General features: G+C 37.5%; 1 long non-coding RNA gene across 1 annotated transcript; it reads right to left on the reverse strand.

Moving 5' to 3' along the window:
* Positions 1-537: 537 nt before the first annotated feature.
* LOC142107524 (uncharacterized) lies at positions 538-11,253 on the reverse strand. The gene is made up of 4 exons (XR_012679971.1): positions 11,109-11,253; positions 10,948-10,989; positions 6,711-6,866; positions 538-726 (listed from the first exon to the last, which is right to left on the reverse strand). It is a non-coding gene; the product is annotated as an uncharacterized LOC142107524 (long non-coding RNA).
* Positions 11,254-11,752: the final 499 nt, after the last annotated feature.

The raw sequence follows: 11,752 nt of genomic DNA on the forward strand, positions 1-11,752 counted from the left end.
CAGGAAGATTACATACCTCAGATTCCCAATATTCAAAATTTGGAAATCAAGTAATTTTAGGCCATACATTGTCCACCCAAACTACACCCCTAGATAGTGAGACATCATCTCTAGAGAGCAAATGTCAGCCTTTTTCAGCCACAATAGTTGTGATTGTTCCATATCAGGATTATTAGTAGGTATGTGTGGATGCAAGATTTTAAACTACTGTAATATTTTCTCTTACAAAGATTTGGAAAGATCAGTAAAGCTTTAAAGATAACATAGTTCTTGTTAAAGATCAGTGATAGCAGATAATTTTAATTTAGGTGTAGTTTGCATAATTTTTAAAAATAATATTAACAACATGTTTTTATTGCCACCAATAGTAGTACAATTTTTTTTTTATTTTAAGTAATAATTTCATTGCGTATTAAACAAGGTTAGATTGCAAGCTTTCAAGGCAAAGTAGGTTTCTTCAGTCTGTGGCTATTTTCACTAGTAGATTGCTTTTTCAATATTCTTTTGCAAGCAGCAGTAATGGTTTTGAAGCTCCAGTTAATATGCACACTAATTATTATATTCCTTCACATGACTGTTGTTCTCTTCATTGTGATTGCCTTCGTAATTGAATTTACAAACTTCCGATCTATAGAGCCATTGTGCGAAACGTAAGAAATGGTCAATGAAACAGGGAACTGTCATTTTCTTTAGAAACCCTTTGCAATCATTTGCCTTTTCTTCTTTCTGAAAAGCAAAAATAATCAATACATTATTTCCCCCCCCTTTTTATGTCATTTGTCACACATGGCCACTGTGTCACACATATTTATAAGTGGTTAGCACTTCTGCCTCACAGCACTGGGGTCATGAGTTCGATTCCCGACCATGGCCTTATCTGTGTGGAGTTTGTATGTTCTCCCTGTGTTTGCGTGGGTTTCCTCTGGGTGCTCCGGTTTCCGCCCACACTCCAAAAACATACTAGTAAGTTAATCGGCTGCTGTCAAAAATAAAAAATTGACCCTAGTCTCTCCCTCTCTGTCTGTCTGTGTGTGTGTGTGTCTATATTAGGGAATTTAGACTGTAAGCTCCAATGGGGAAGGGACTGATGTGAATGAGTTCTCTGTACAGCGCTGCAGAATTAGTGGCGCAGGTCCATTTTAAGATCAAATATGAAATATAGTGTAGCAAAGCTGTCTTGTGCTGGGAAGCGAGGACATCAGCACTGGGAGGAGAGACAGAAATGAAGGAAGAAAGGGCAGTGAGATGTGTTGGGAACCTTAATCGTGTATGGCAGCAGCAGGAGAAGAAGAGAGGTCTGAGAGGAGAGTTTTCTGGAAAGACAGAGTGTACAAGCAATCAGAGACATTAGAACTATCAAAAGAGATGTTGTATGTAGCGTTGCAGAGGAAAGTCTTGTAGCTAGATCCCTGCAGGAAATAAGTTACCAATCAGTCTGAGGGAGGATACACTGCAAAATGAGCCTATGTCTGGAGAGGGAGACTCCTGCTATTAACGAATTATGTGTTAGCTGAGAGGGACATCTAGCAAGATCAGGCTTGTAGGTAGTCCACAAGCCAAAAGAGGACCTTCATCTTCATCCAGAGGGATAGAGAGAAGTAATAACGCACCAAACATTGTGACACAATTATTGCTAACACTATTGGCCTGTACATTACAGAAAGTAAAACAATAAAAGGAATAATTTTGCTATGTTACAATGCAAGGGGTGCAAATTAGATTATTTTGCGCATAAAGAAAATTCTGGCTGCTTTTTATTGTAGCACACAAATACTTGATAGTTTTATTTGTACACTGAAAATTAAAGTTCATCTGGCACATGATCTACCCCAAATATAAATATGTACCCATATTTTAAATTTACCTCCCCCTCCAGTGCAACATGGTTTAACCAAGGAGCAAAGTTACTCCTTTTTTTTGCTTTCCTTACCTTAATGAATCAGGTCCTATTCCTCTAATTTCACAAATTAGGCCTCCTAATATTAATCTGTACATATATCAGAGCCTGTGATACCTGACAGAGCTATAGAGACATTCCATGTATCAGATCTAATGCAAGTTACACTTAAAGATACCCAAGTTAAGTAGCCCGGGTTACCAACGTATCTACAAGCGCATCAACGTTAACTAATCTTTCAAACTACTTAATATTGCCAGGACTTTGATTACTGTGTTATTGTTGCTATATATTTTGCACACTGAGGTGAGTGAATTGTGGGAGAGTTTGGGCTCCAGTAAATGCAAGTGGGGTGGCCATCTTTTTTGTTTGCCATTACTGTTCATCGTACTGTTGCCTTTGATTATTATCTTCCCCTTTGTTCCACTTACCCAGTCCAGAATCTTTATTCATATGCAAACATATTGCCTGTGCAACTACATGGAGACCTTGTGGGATCAATGGGTTCTGAATGTTTTTGTGTTGTTTATTTTGTATTTATTTATAGATCTTAATTTGCTCTTTGGGCGCTCTCCTCTTATATGGTATCTTTCCCTTGATTGATACATGCTCTCAGACCTTCTCTATTGATATGGTACTTGATTAATTTGTATAGTGTAGCTGAGCATGCAGGCAGCAATCTGCAGCAATGCTGGAGGCTGAGAGAAACTAAAGAACTGCTAGCAGATAGCAGTGCCAACATCAAAGGGTAGGACCAGGAACCTGAAATGAAGTGTCTGAAATTATTTTTGGACCAACTGTGACAGTTTAGTCATTAAAGGTCATGCTGTGAATCTCTCAGGAAGATTTAGATGATGATAATTATGATATGAAAGAATATCTGTATTTCCACTATTCATATTATACCACAGCATTGTAAACTCCACCCAAGTGATTGAGATTGACAGGATAATGTACAATTTATATCGCCATTATGATATCCCTTCAAAATAAAATATCAATAGGTACCAAATTGTTTTAACAATAAGACACACTTTTGCTCCCTAAAATGGCCAAAAAGTAGCCTGCATCCTATGATCTGTAAAATGGCGCATAGTGTCAATAGTGTGAATCTGACAAGTTTAAAACACAAGAGTTTGTATTTCTTTGCTCTTGTCTGTAACTGCCACTGGTTCTGTTTTTTCCCAGTATGTGCAGCTGGAACAAGTAATGCAATTAATGGCTTCATTTTTAACTGTCTTTTGTAATTTGTTCAATATCCCTCAATATATTATAGAAGCCTTGTCACCATATGTGATGTTTTATTATTTAATACAATTTGTGGACAAATGCGCATTATATCAATCAAGAATCTAAATAATTGTTCTATGGGATATTATGTGGAATATGTGGTGTTGCTTGTATGTTATTTTCTATCTGCAGATTATATAAATGTATACATGTATAAACTGCACTAAACAATTTGTTTCTAAAATAACTGGCAAACAGTATGAGAATAGGCAACAACTGCATTCTGCTATAAGGAATGCTATTCTTTAGCTTATTAGCAAATACAGTATGCAGAGTAGGTGTTACTTCCAGGCAAATAAATGATATATTATGGGTGCTCTATGCATTTTGTATGAAAATATATTGGATACATTAATTAATTTCTCTCTTTTGTGGTATTGAACATATCAGGTCCTCTAAAAGGAGAGATAGTGTGAACTTTTTTTGGTTCCATAAATTGAAAACTCTTCTATCTTTAATATAGACTTTCATTGTGTGTTATAAATGCCTTCTTCTGGTGATGCCTATGTTTTAAGATTTTTGTTAATTAACTGATATGCCAGTTAAGAAGGGAGACGTGATTGTAATTGGGCTTCTCTTAGACCCCTGATGAAATGTGCACAGCATGTGATGCTAATATAATAGTTTGCTACTCTGACTCTATACGCTGCTGAATGTTTAGTGAAAATTAATAAAAGTGATTTTTTTTTTACAAGGTGCCATGTGTTCGCTACAAAGTGGGTTTTAAGTTGCTGAAGTCTGAAAAAACTCAACTACTTCATAAATCTGTGGTGGGTGTTTTAATTTGTCATCCTCCATGGGGAAGTAGGAAAGAATGACTTAATGGGAAGGATGGCAAGGTGTCCTGGTGTAATGCTCTCTTGTATGCATGAGTGTGAGTGAAGTTCCTGAGCATTCATATGAATGAGGGTACAACCTTAGCAGTGTTTTTCAGTGTAGTGGCGGGACCCAAGTATACTAATTGTACTGAGTGTCAGGGGCGCACGGAGGATTGTCGGGAGGGGGGGTTTCCCCCACCGACCCAAAAAAAACCCCCAAAAAATCCAGAGAGAGCTGCTGCGCATGCGCCCGCGCATGCGCAGCAGCTCCGTTTCGCAAGCGCTGTCCTATACAGCAGCCGCGGCGCTGTCTAAGAAGCGTCTGCAGCGGTGCTGTATACAATACAGCACCGCCGCGGACGCTTCTTTGACAGCGCCGTGGCTGCTGTATAGGACAGTGGCCACTTAGCGCAGGGGGGGGTTTTTAGAGACTCAGAAACCCCCCCTGCGTGCACCACTGAGTATTAAATACTCACCCAGGCACCCAAGGAAAAACTATTTCCTTTCAAAATAAACACTATTCTTTCAGTTTCATTATGAAAAACAAAAGCCTTATTTTGGCAGCAAGAAGCTTGCTCATTAAGAGACGTGACTCTTTTGAGTGTCAGCGTCATTCTGACTTCAGGTACTGGTAAGAAGAGTTGAAGATATTGCTGAGAGTTGCAGGGAGAGCTTCAAAGATGCAGCCAAGTCAGGTGCTGTTAGCCTTGACTGACAGAATGACAATGCTTTGAGTGTCATGAGAGTGGATGTTCGTCTAGAGACACATACACAAGCTGAACATGAGAGCTAAGTCTGCCCAACCAAAGATAGAAAGAGTGACAGAGCGGGGGAGAAAATGAAGAGCGTTACCGTGGAGCAGAGTGAGACCAGATTAGGTTTAAAGGACAGTGACATGAGAGCCCGGGTGTCAGCCCCAATCAGTGACAGTGTCAGTTTTTGACAATTAATTACATAATACCTCTTAGATTGTAAGCTTGATTGGGCAGGGCCATCTTTACCATCTGTTTTACACCATTGCATGTAATACAATGATGATGCAGGACCGTATAGTCCTGCGTATGTCCTATGTTGGCTTTCTATAAATAAAAGATAGCAATAATAACTGTGCTAAAATAAAAAGATGCACAAAGATGATTGTTTTTCATCGGAAATAGATGATCTGATGGACATTCTTTTGACTTCAAGTTTGTACATTACAACTATGCCTGTATTTGCATGATCCTGTGTTACTAAACTAGCATGCGCAGGGGCACCAGTTTATATAAACCCACAACACCTTGAGATGAGGAGGACTGAGCTAGCACCTAGGTGACAGTGGAGATGCTCTACACCACTCAGCAGTAAACAGGAGTCTACACTAGAACTCAGTGGCCTAACAGTTGGTAAATGGGTAATAGCTTACAGTACTGGTGAGCATTCTAGTTGGAAAAGGTGTGTCCATAACGCATCTACTCAAATATCAATGATTTCTGTACTCAATAACCAGGCCATGATTTAGATTTGATGTCCATCTATGCCTCTTTTGTTCTTTCTGTCAAAACTGAGTGTATCCTTCATGTAAGAGAGAAGAATGCCTTCACTAAAATTTCACTATACACTTATTGCTCACTTAAAGTGGTTTTACACTTTTGAACAGCTACTTTTAATCAAACAAGCCCCAACATATAGCAACTAGTGGGGAAATAGCTTCCTGTTATCTAACTCTGATAATTCTTAATTGTTTGATGAATGAGCTCTATTGAAGTGTTATAGGTGGACCGACTTCCAGCTCCAAAAGCAGTGGTTCAGGTGACAGTGGGTGGTTTCAGAGACAGGACCCCTCATTTGTTATCTGTGGATATCTAGAGGGCATGGCTGATGGAGAGTTTGTCTAAATAAAGATGTTGTAGGTGGCAAATAATAACTAGAGTCTAGTGTCCTTCGGTCAGTGTGGTTTAATTTAGTGGTAGAAGCAGAACAAAACAGAAAATATGTAGAAATTCTCAAATCAGAAATAACTTATGTGAACCTTTGATAGGATGGGTATTGGTATGTGGAGGACATTAACAGTGGAAGGAAAGTGGAAGAAAAAAAGCCTTATTAAAGCAACAGAGCTGTTTGTCAGATATGTTAGTAAAGGCAAACAGTAGAGAAAGCCAAAATAGTTCAATAAGGATGTGGCAGTTGCTATGAAAACTACATATAAGAAATAAAGGCAGACCAAATCAGAGGATTAAAAAGCATATAAATCTAATCTAAAACACACAAAAAAACATGCTAAAGTTCAATCAGAAGACAAAATTACACAGTCTGTAAAAAGAACTACAACATTTTTTTTTTAGAAATATCAGTGGGAGGGATAGTGAAGTTAAAAACTGAAGTTATTTGATGTATTGAAGAAGAACAGAAATGTCAGACTGTCTAGATAATGGTTGCTCTGTATTTACAGTTGAAAATTCAAATGGATCACCTACACTAGAGGGGAAAGATATACACTGCTATAATGTAGACACAAATATATTTACTACAGAAGAGGTGCTACTTATTTCTATTTTAGCATGGCATTAATTATGGCATGCCACACTAAATTAATTCAGAAACTGAAAACTCTTGGATTTGACTCAAAAATTGCGGAATAGATAAAAGTTTGGCTAAAGGACATGAAACTCACTTATTTTCTGCTTTGTTATAAAGCAAATCAATGCATGGCAAACACAACTTACGTTTAGTTTTGTACAGGTCTTCTTTAGTTTTTCCACACAGATTTTTATGTTGCTGATGGTTTCATTTACAAAGCTGTTTGTCTTGTCATTTGGAATATTTCCACTTCCATTTTTAAAGGTATCCATGAATGTTGTCAAACAGTCATTATTGACACACTAAGGATAAATAAAAAAAATAGAATTTATGTTGTGCTCATTTTATATTTACTTTTTATTCACTGAAATCTAAGCATAAGGCAAGATGCACTTTTTATGCATAGTACAATAGGCAATATGTCAATCATCATCATCAACATTTATTTATATTGCACCAGCAAATTCCGTGGCGTTTTACAATTGGGAACACAGTATTATAACAATACTGGGTAATACAAACAGACAGAGAGGTTTGAAGACCCTGCTCGCAAGCTTACAGTCAATATCCAACATTGTTGTGGTTATGGCCTAATCATGAATTAAAGAAATAATAATACATAAAATATTATTCAGCCAGAAATTAATTGTTGTAACATGTGAACTCACTGTGTGTGAATAATGAAATAGTTAATTTAACTAAGCTGATCTACTATGTGCTCTCTCCTAGCACGCTGATGTGGATAATATCTTGTCATAGACAAATTTTTACATTTAGATAGTTGACTGTCTTCTCTAAGAGCCTATAATATAAGCCTTTATGGCACAGCAAATGCTAAAACTTAAGCTGGGTACATGTCTATGTAACTATCGTGCAGATCACATGATTCACGACCGTTTGTTCAGATATTGCAAGAGTGTGTATGCCCCTATGATCATGTTTAATTGTACCAAAACACATTGCATCTGTTTATTCGCTTTTCTAAACTTCCTAAAAATCACGACCAACAATGGAATGATGTCAGGCAAATGAGGAAGTGCACTCACTGTCAGCAGCATAGGCAGATATCTGTAAAGAGTGTACAGAGTCACGATCTTATCAGTGGATGGTTATGAGAGATGAAGATTACAGTCAGGGCCTGATTAAGGGTTCTGTCCGCCCTAGGCTAATAGGGCCGCAGCGCTCCCCTTCCCCCTCCTCCGAATATATAGGTGTATAGGAACACTCCTGAATATGAATGTTCAGGTGTATTCTCCAGCATTCAAATTTAGACAGATTGTGCAATTGTCTCTTACCTGTCCTTGCTCTTCTCTCTTGCAACTTTGTTATCCTCTCGTTGGCTTCTGGAAAGTTGGCGTCCTTTTTTGAAAATGCAAAAATGTATTATAATGCAAACCCTGAATGATTAGGCCCTTTAGTTAAAACAAAACACTCCATTATGGCCAGCTAAAAGTACCCCATTGGACAGGCATATATAAGCAATATCTGAATATTTGTTGTCAATCAAATACAAACCTCTACCAGCCCCATCTCACTAATATTTAGTATTCTAGTGATTGCTGAGACCACCCATGTGACCACTACACAATCATGAGATTCTGCCCCCCAAAGCTGCTCTATTTTTTAAAAAGCCCCTGCAGCCATTTTCCTTAACCACAACCCCCCCGCACAGCCATTTTCCTTAACCCCTGCTGCAGCCATTTTCTTTACCTCCCACCCTGCATCCATCCCCCTTGCAGCTATTTTCCTTACCTCCACTCTGCTAGCTAGCTATCCCCCCCCCGTCACATCAAAACTCTCCCAGTCACATATATCAGCCCCCCTCCTCTGCCCTCCTTCATACATATCAACCTCTCTACCTCCCTATAGATTTTCATGGCAGCCCCCCCCCCCTCCCACCCTATAGATTTGTATGACAGTCCCCCCTCTCCCTCCCTATAGATATGCAGGGTATTCCCTCCCCCTCCCTATAGATATGCAGGGTAGTTCCCCCCCTCCCTATAGATATGCAGGGTAGTTCCCCCCCTTCCTATAGATATGCAGGGCAGTTCCCCCTCCCTATAGATATGCAGGGCAGTTCTCCCCCTCCCTATAGATATGCAGGGCAGTTCCCCCCCTCCCTATAGATATGCAGGGCAGTTCCCCCCCCTATAGATATGCAGGGCAGTTCCCCCCCTCCCTATAGATATGCAGGGCAGTTCCCCCCCCCTCCTTATAGATATGCAGGGCAGTTCCCCCCTTCACTTACCTGTAGTTGTGCCAGCATCGCTCCTCTCCTCAGATCAGCAGATAGGAAGTGAAGACGTCCTGCTTCCTGTCGGCTGCACAGCAACAGGCAGCCTGGCGATTGGCTGTGTGTTGCTAACCACTGACCACCAATGCTTTTGATCGTCGAGCCCTCCACCCCCCCACGGCGACCCCCCCCCGCGCGGCGATCCCCAGCGGCGACCCCCCCTCCCCCACCCCGAAAAAAAAATGAATGAAAAAAAAAAAAAAAAATTTAAAAAAATAAAAATAAAAAATACCCACAGTGCAGCGCCCCCCGGGACCCAGCGCCCCAGGCTGCAGCCTGGTCAGCCTAGTGGTTGATCAGGCCCTGATTACAGTTCTGATGATAACATGTGTAGGTGTGTACGTATGAATCAGCATGCTCATTGAGACTTTTAATTGTTGGTGAAATCATTACAGAAATTGCATCTAAAGTAATATTTCATTTTGCTCAGCTTTAGAGTGGTCTGTTTTAGTCCATAAGTTTATATAGGAAATGTATACATCAAAGTATTATTGTTCATAATGCATACTTACATAGATCTCTGTATGTATTCATAATCAGTGCAAATAGGCGCATGACATATGTTAAACTTAAATGCTAGACCATAGGAAAGATATAATAATGTATAGAGTTTATCTCTATAAATGGTCTTACACAAAAAAGAAGCAACCCAGGTCGTAAAACCAATTAGCCACTCACAGGACTTCCAGAAGTGACTACATATTGAGGGGAACAGTAGGCAGAATGAAATGTGTTTAAAAAAACATGAAAAATTGTATCCATTGTTTATTCCTTGGGTATAAATGTTCTATTAAGGATATATTTCATAGTTTCTGCTTGCCACAGCAACAGATATCAAGAAATTAATTGAGTTGTTTTTGTTTCTCCTTTTTATTTTAAAAAAACTATTTGCATAATGGTATTTTTAGTTTTAATTATATCCTTTTATATCTTAATCATTGCAACATTTTCATCATATTAAATTCCATTTAATAATGTTCTGTCCTTGTGTTCTTAAGGGGTGCATATACTATACAGCTGGGTTATTAAAAATGCTACACAATTGAAATATAAGGGATTGTTAGGTTTATGATAACTCTGGTAATTTTAAGATTAATCATAGTGGATAAATCCAGGAGAACTAAAGAACTTGTAAGTGTAGCTTTGGAATAGCCATTTCATATAAAATTATACCCATAAATGTAATATTATGTGACTTATTATATTAATTGGAATACCAATCACGTTACCTCTAAGTATGTGAATTTTGGTGTTTGTATTTTGTTGTTTCCATTTTTTTTATTCTCCCTATCATGGGAGCTGCATTTGTTAATTAATCTTATAATTTCTTTATCACTATCACAAAAAGGCTGAATCTGTTAAAGGCTATTAAAAGGCAGTAATGTTTTCTGATGGGCCCAGGGAGTAATCAAACAATTAGAAGGTAGTCCTTTCACTCCCAGAAGCCCTCTCATGTCAACAGGATGCAAGATATTTCTACCTCCATAAGAAGTGATAGGCAGACAGCATCTACTGGCTCAGGCAGTGACAGAATGGCTGCAAGGTCATTCTTGAGTTCACCGTGAGCAGAAAACTTAGTGATCAGTGAACGAATCCATGAACATAAACAAGATTATGTTGTTATAAGATTTTTCTCTTACTTCTGGAGAAGGGTGAACAAAATTCACAAGGTGCAATAATAATTTTGATAGATGTTGCTTTTTTAAAAGTTACTATGGGAATGTCAAAAAGAGAATATGTCAGATTTGGATCACATTTAAGAATATTCTACTTAGTTCAAGAACTTTTTTTAATGGTTTGGTATATTACATTATACTTAGTAACAAATGTAATAATTAAATAATATATAAAATAATAAATAAAATATTGTTTCTCTATTATCTAATTTCTGTTTTGGTTCAGAAAACTTGTTACAAAGACCAATTTTGGTTCTCACTTGATGAATATTATTTATAATTTTTAATCAATGTAACCAATGTGTGTATTAGTCCTTCCAGTAAGAACAGTTTAGATTTCAATAAAGAAAATGAATATCAAATTTTCAGAAAAATGTTATCCTTATATAAATAATGGATTTACATATACATTACCCAATAAATATCAATTGGTGTCATCAGAGGTAAATCACTCTCCTGAAAATAAAAATAATAGCTGTTACTTTTTATCACTATATCATACTACTTATTGTTACTTAACTTCTAATAGTATTTTTTACAAAATAATTATAATCCAAAATAAGAGTTTAACTTACCAAAGAAGTCAGATTATTAAGCAGGGCCCTCAAATCTTGCAGCAAATTGATAGGGTTGTAGACGTCAACTGAAACTGCATATGTGGAAAACATGAGGGCGCAGTACATACTAAAGTAAGCACATATAAGCATTGTTTTACGGTCCATTTTAAATATGAAAACAAACCAAAAGTCAAAGCAAAGCAGTGTTTGCAGTCACTCAGTGCTGCAATATATATTATGGCAAAAGGAAACGTTTTTTTTCCACTATGATTGGAAAAGATAAAGTTTTCTTAGAAACAATATAATAATCTGATTATGAGGGAAGAGAATGCGTCATAAATGCAAGGCATGTGAATGTAGATTGCATCCATATTAGTTTTTTGATGAATACACCCAACAGACATTTGGTACATGAAGTTTGGTATTCTTTGTTCTTTGTTGACAATTATATTTACTATATTATATACAGAGAAACAAAATAATAGATAATTGACAGCATTGATGTGCAACTAATTTTATTTAATATAACATACATTAAAAGTAATAACAACCCATACACTAATACATACTGACACTCTATAATAGATCAGTAAGTAGTCACAACGACAATAATATCAATCACCACTAGACATCCTCTATCAGGAAATATTGAATATAATTAT

Source organism: Mixophyes fleayi, chromosome 1 (genome assembly GCF_038048845.1).
Source record: "Mixophyes fleayi isolate aMixFle1 chromosome 1, aMixFle1.hap1, whole genome shotgun sequence".
Taxonomy (NCBI): domain Eukaryota; kingdom Metazoa; phylum Chordata; class Amphibia; order Anura; family Limnodynastidae; genus Mixophyes; species Mixophyes fleayi.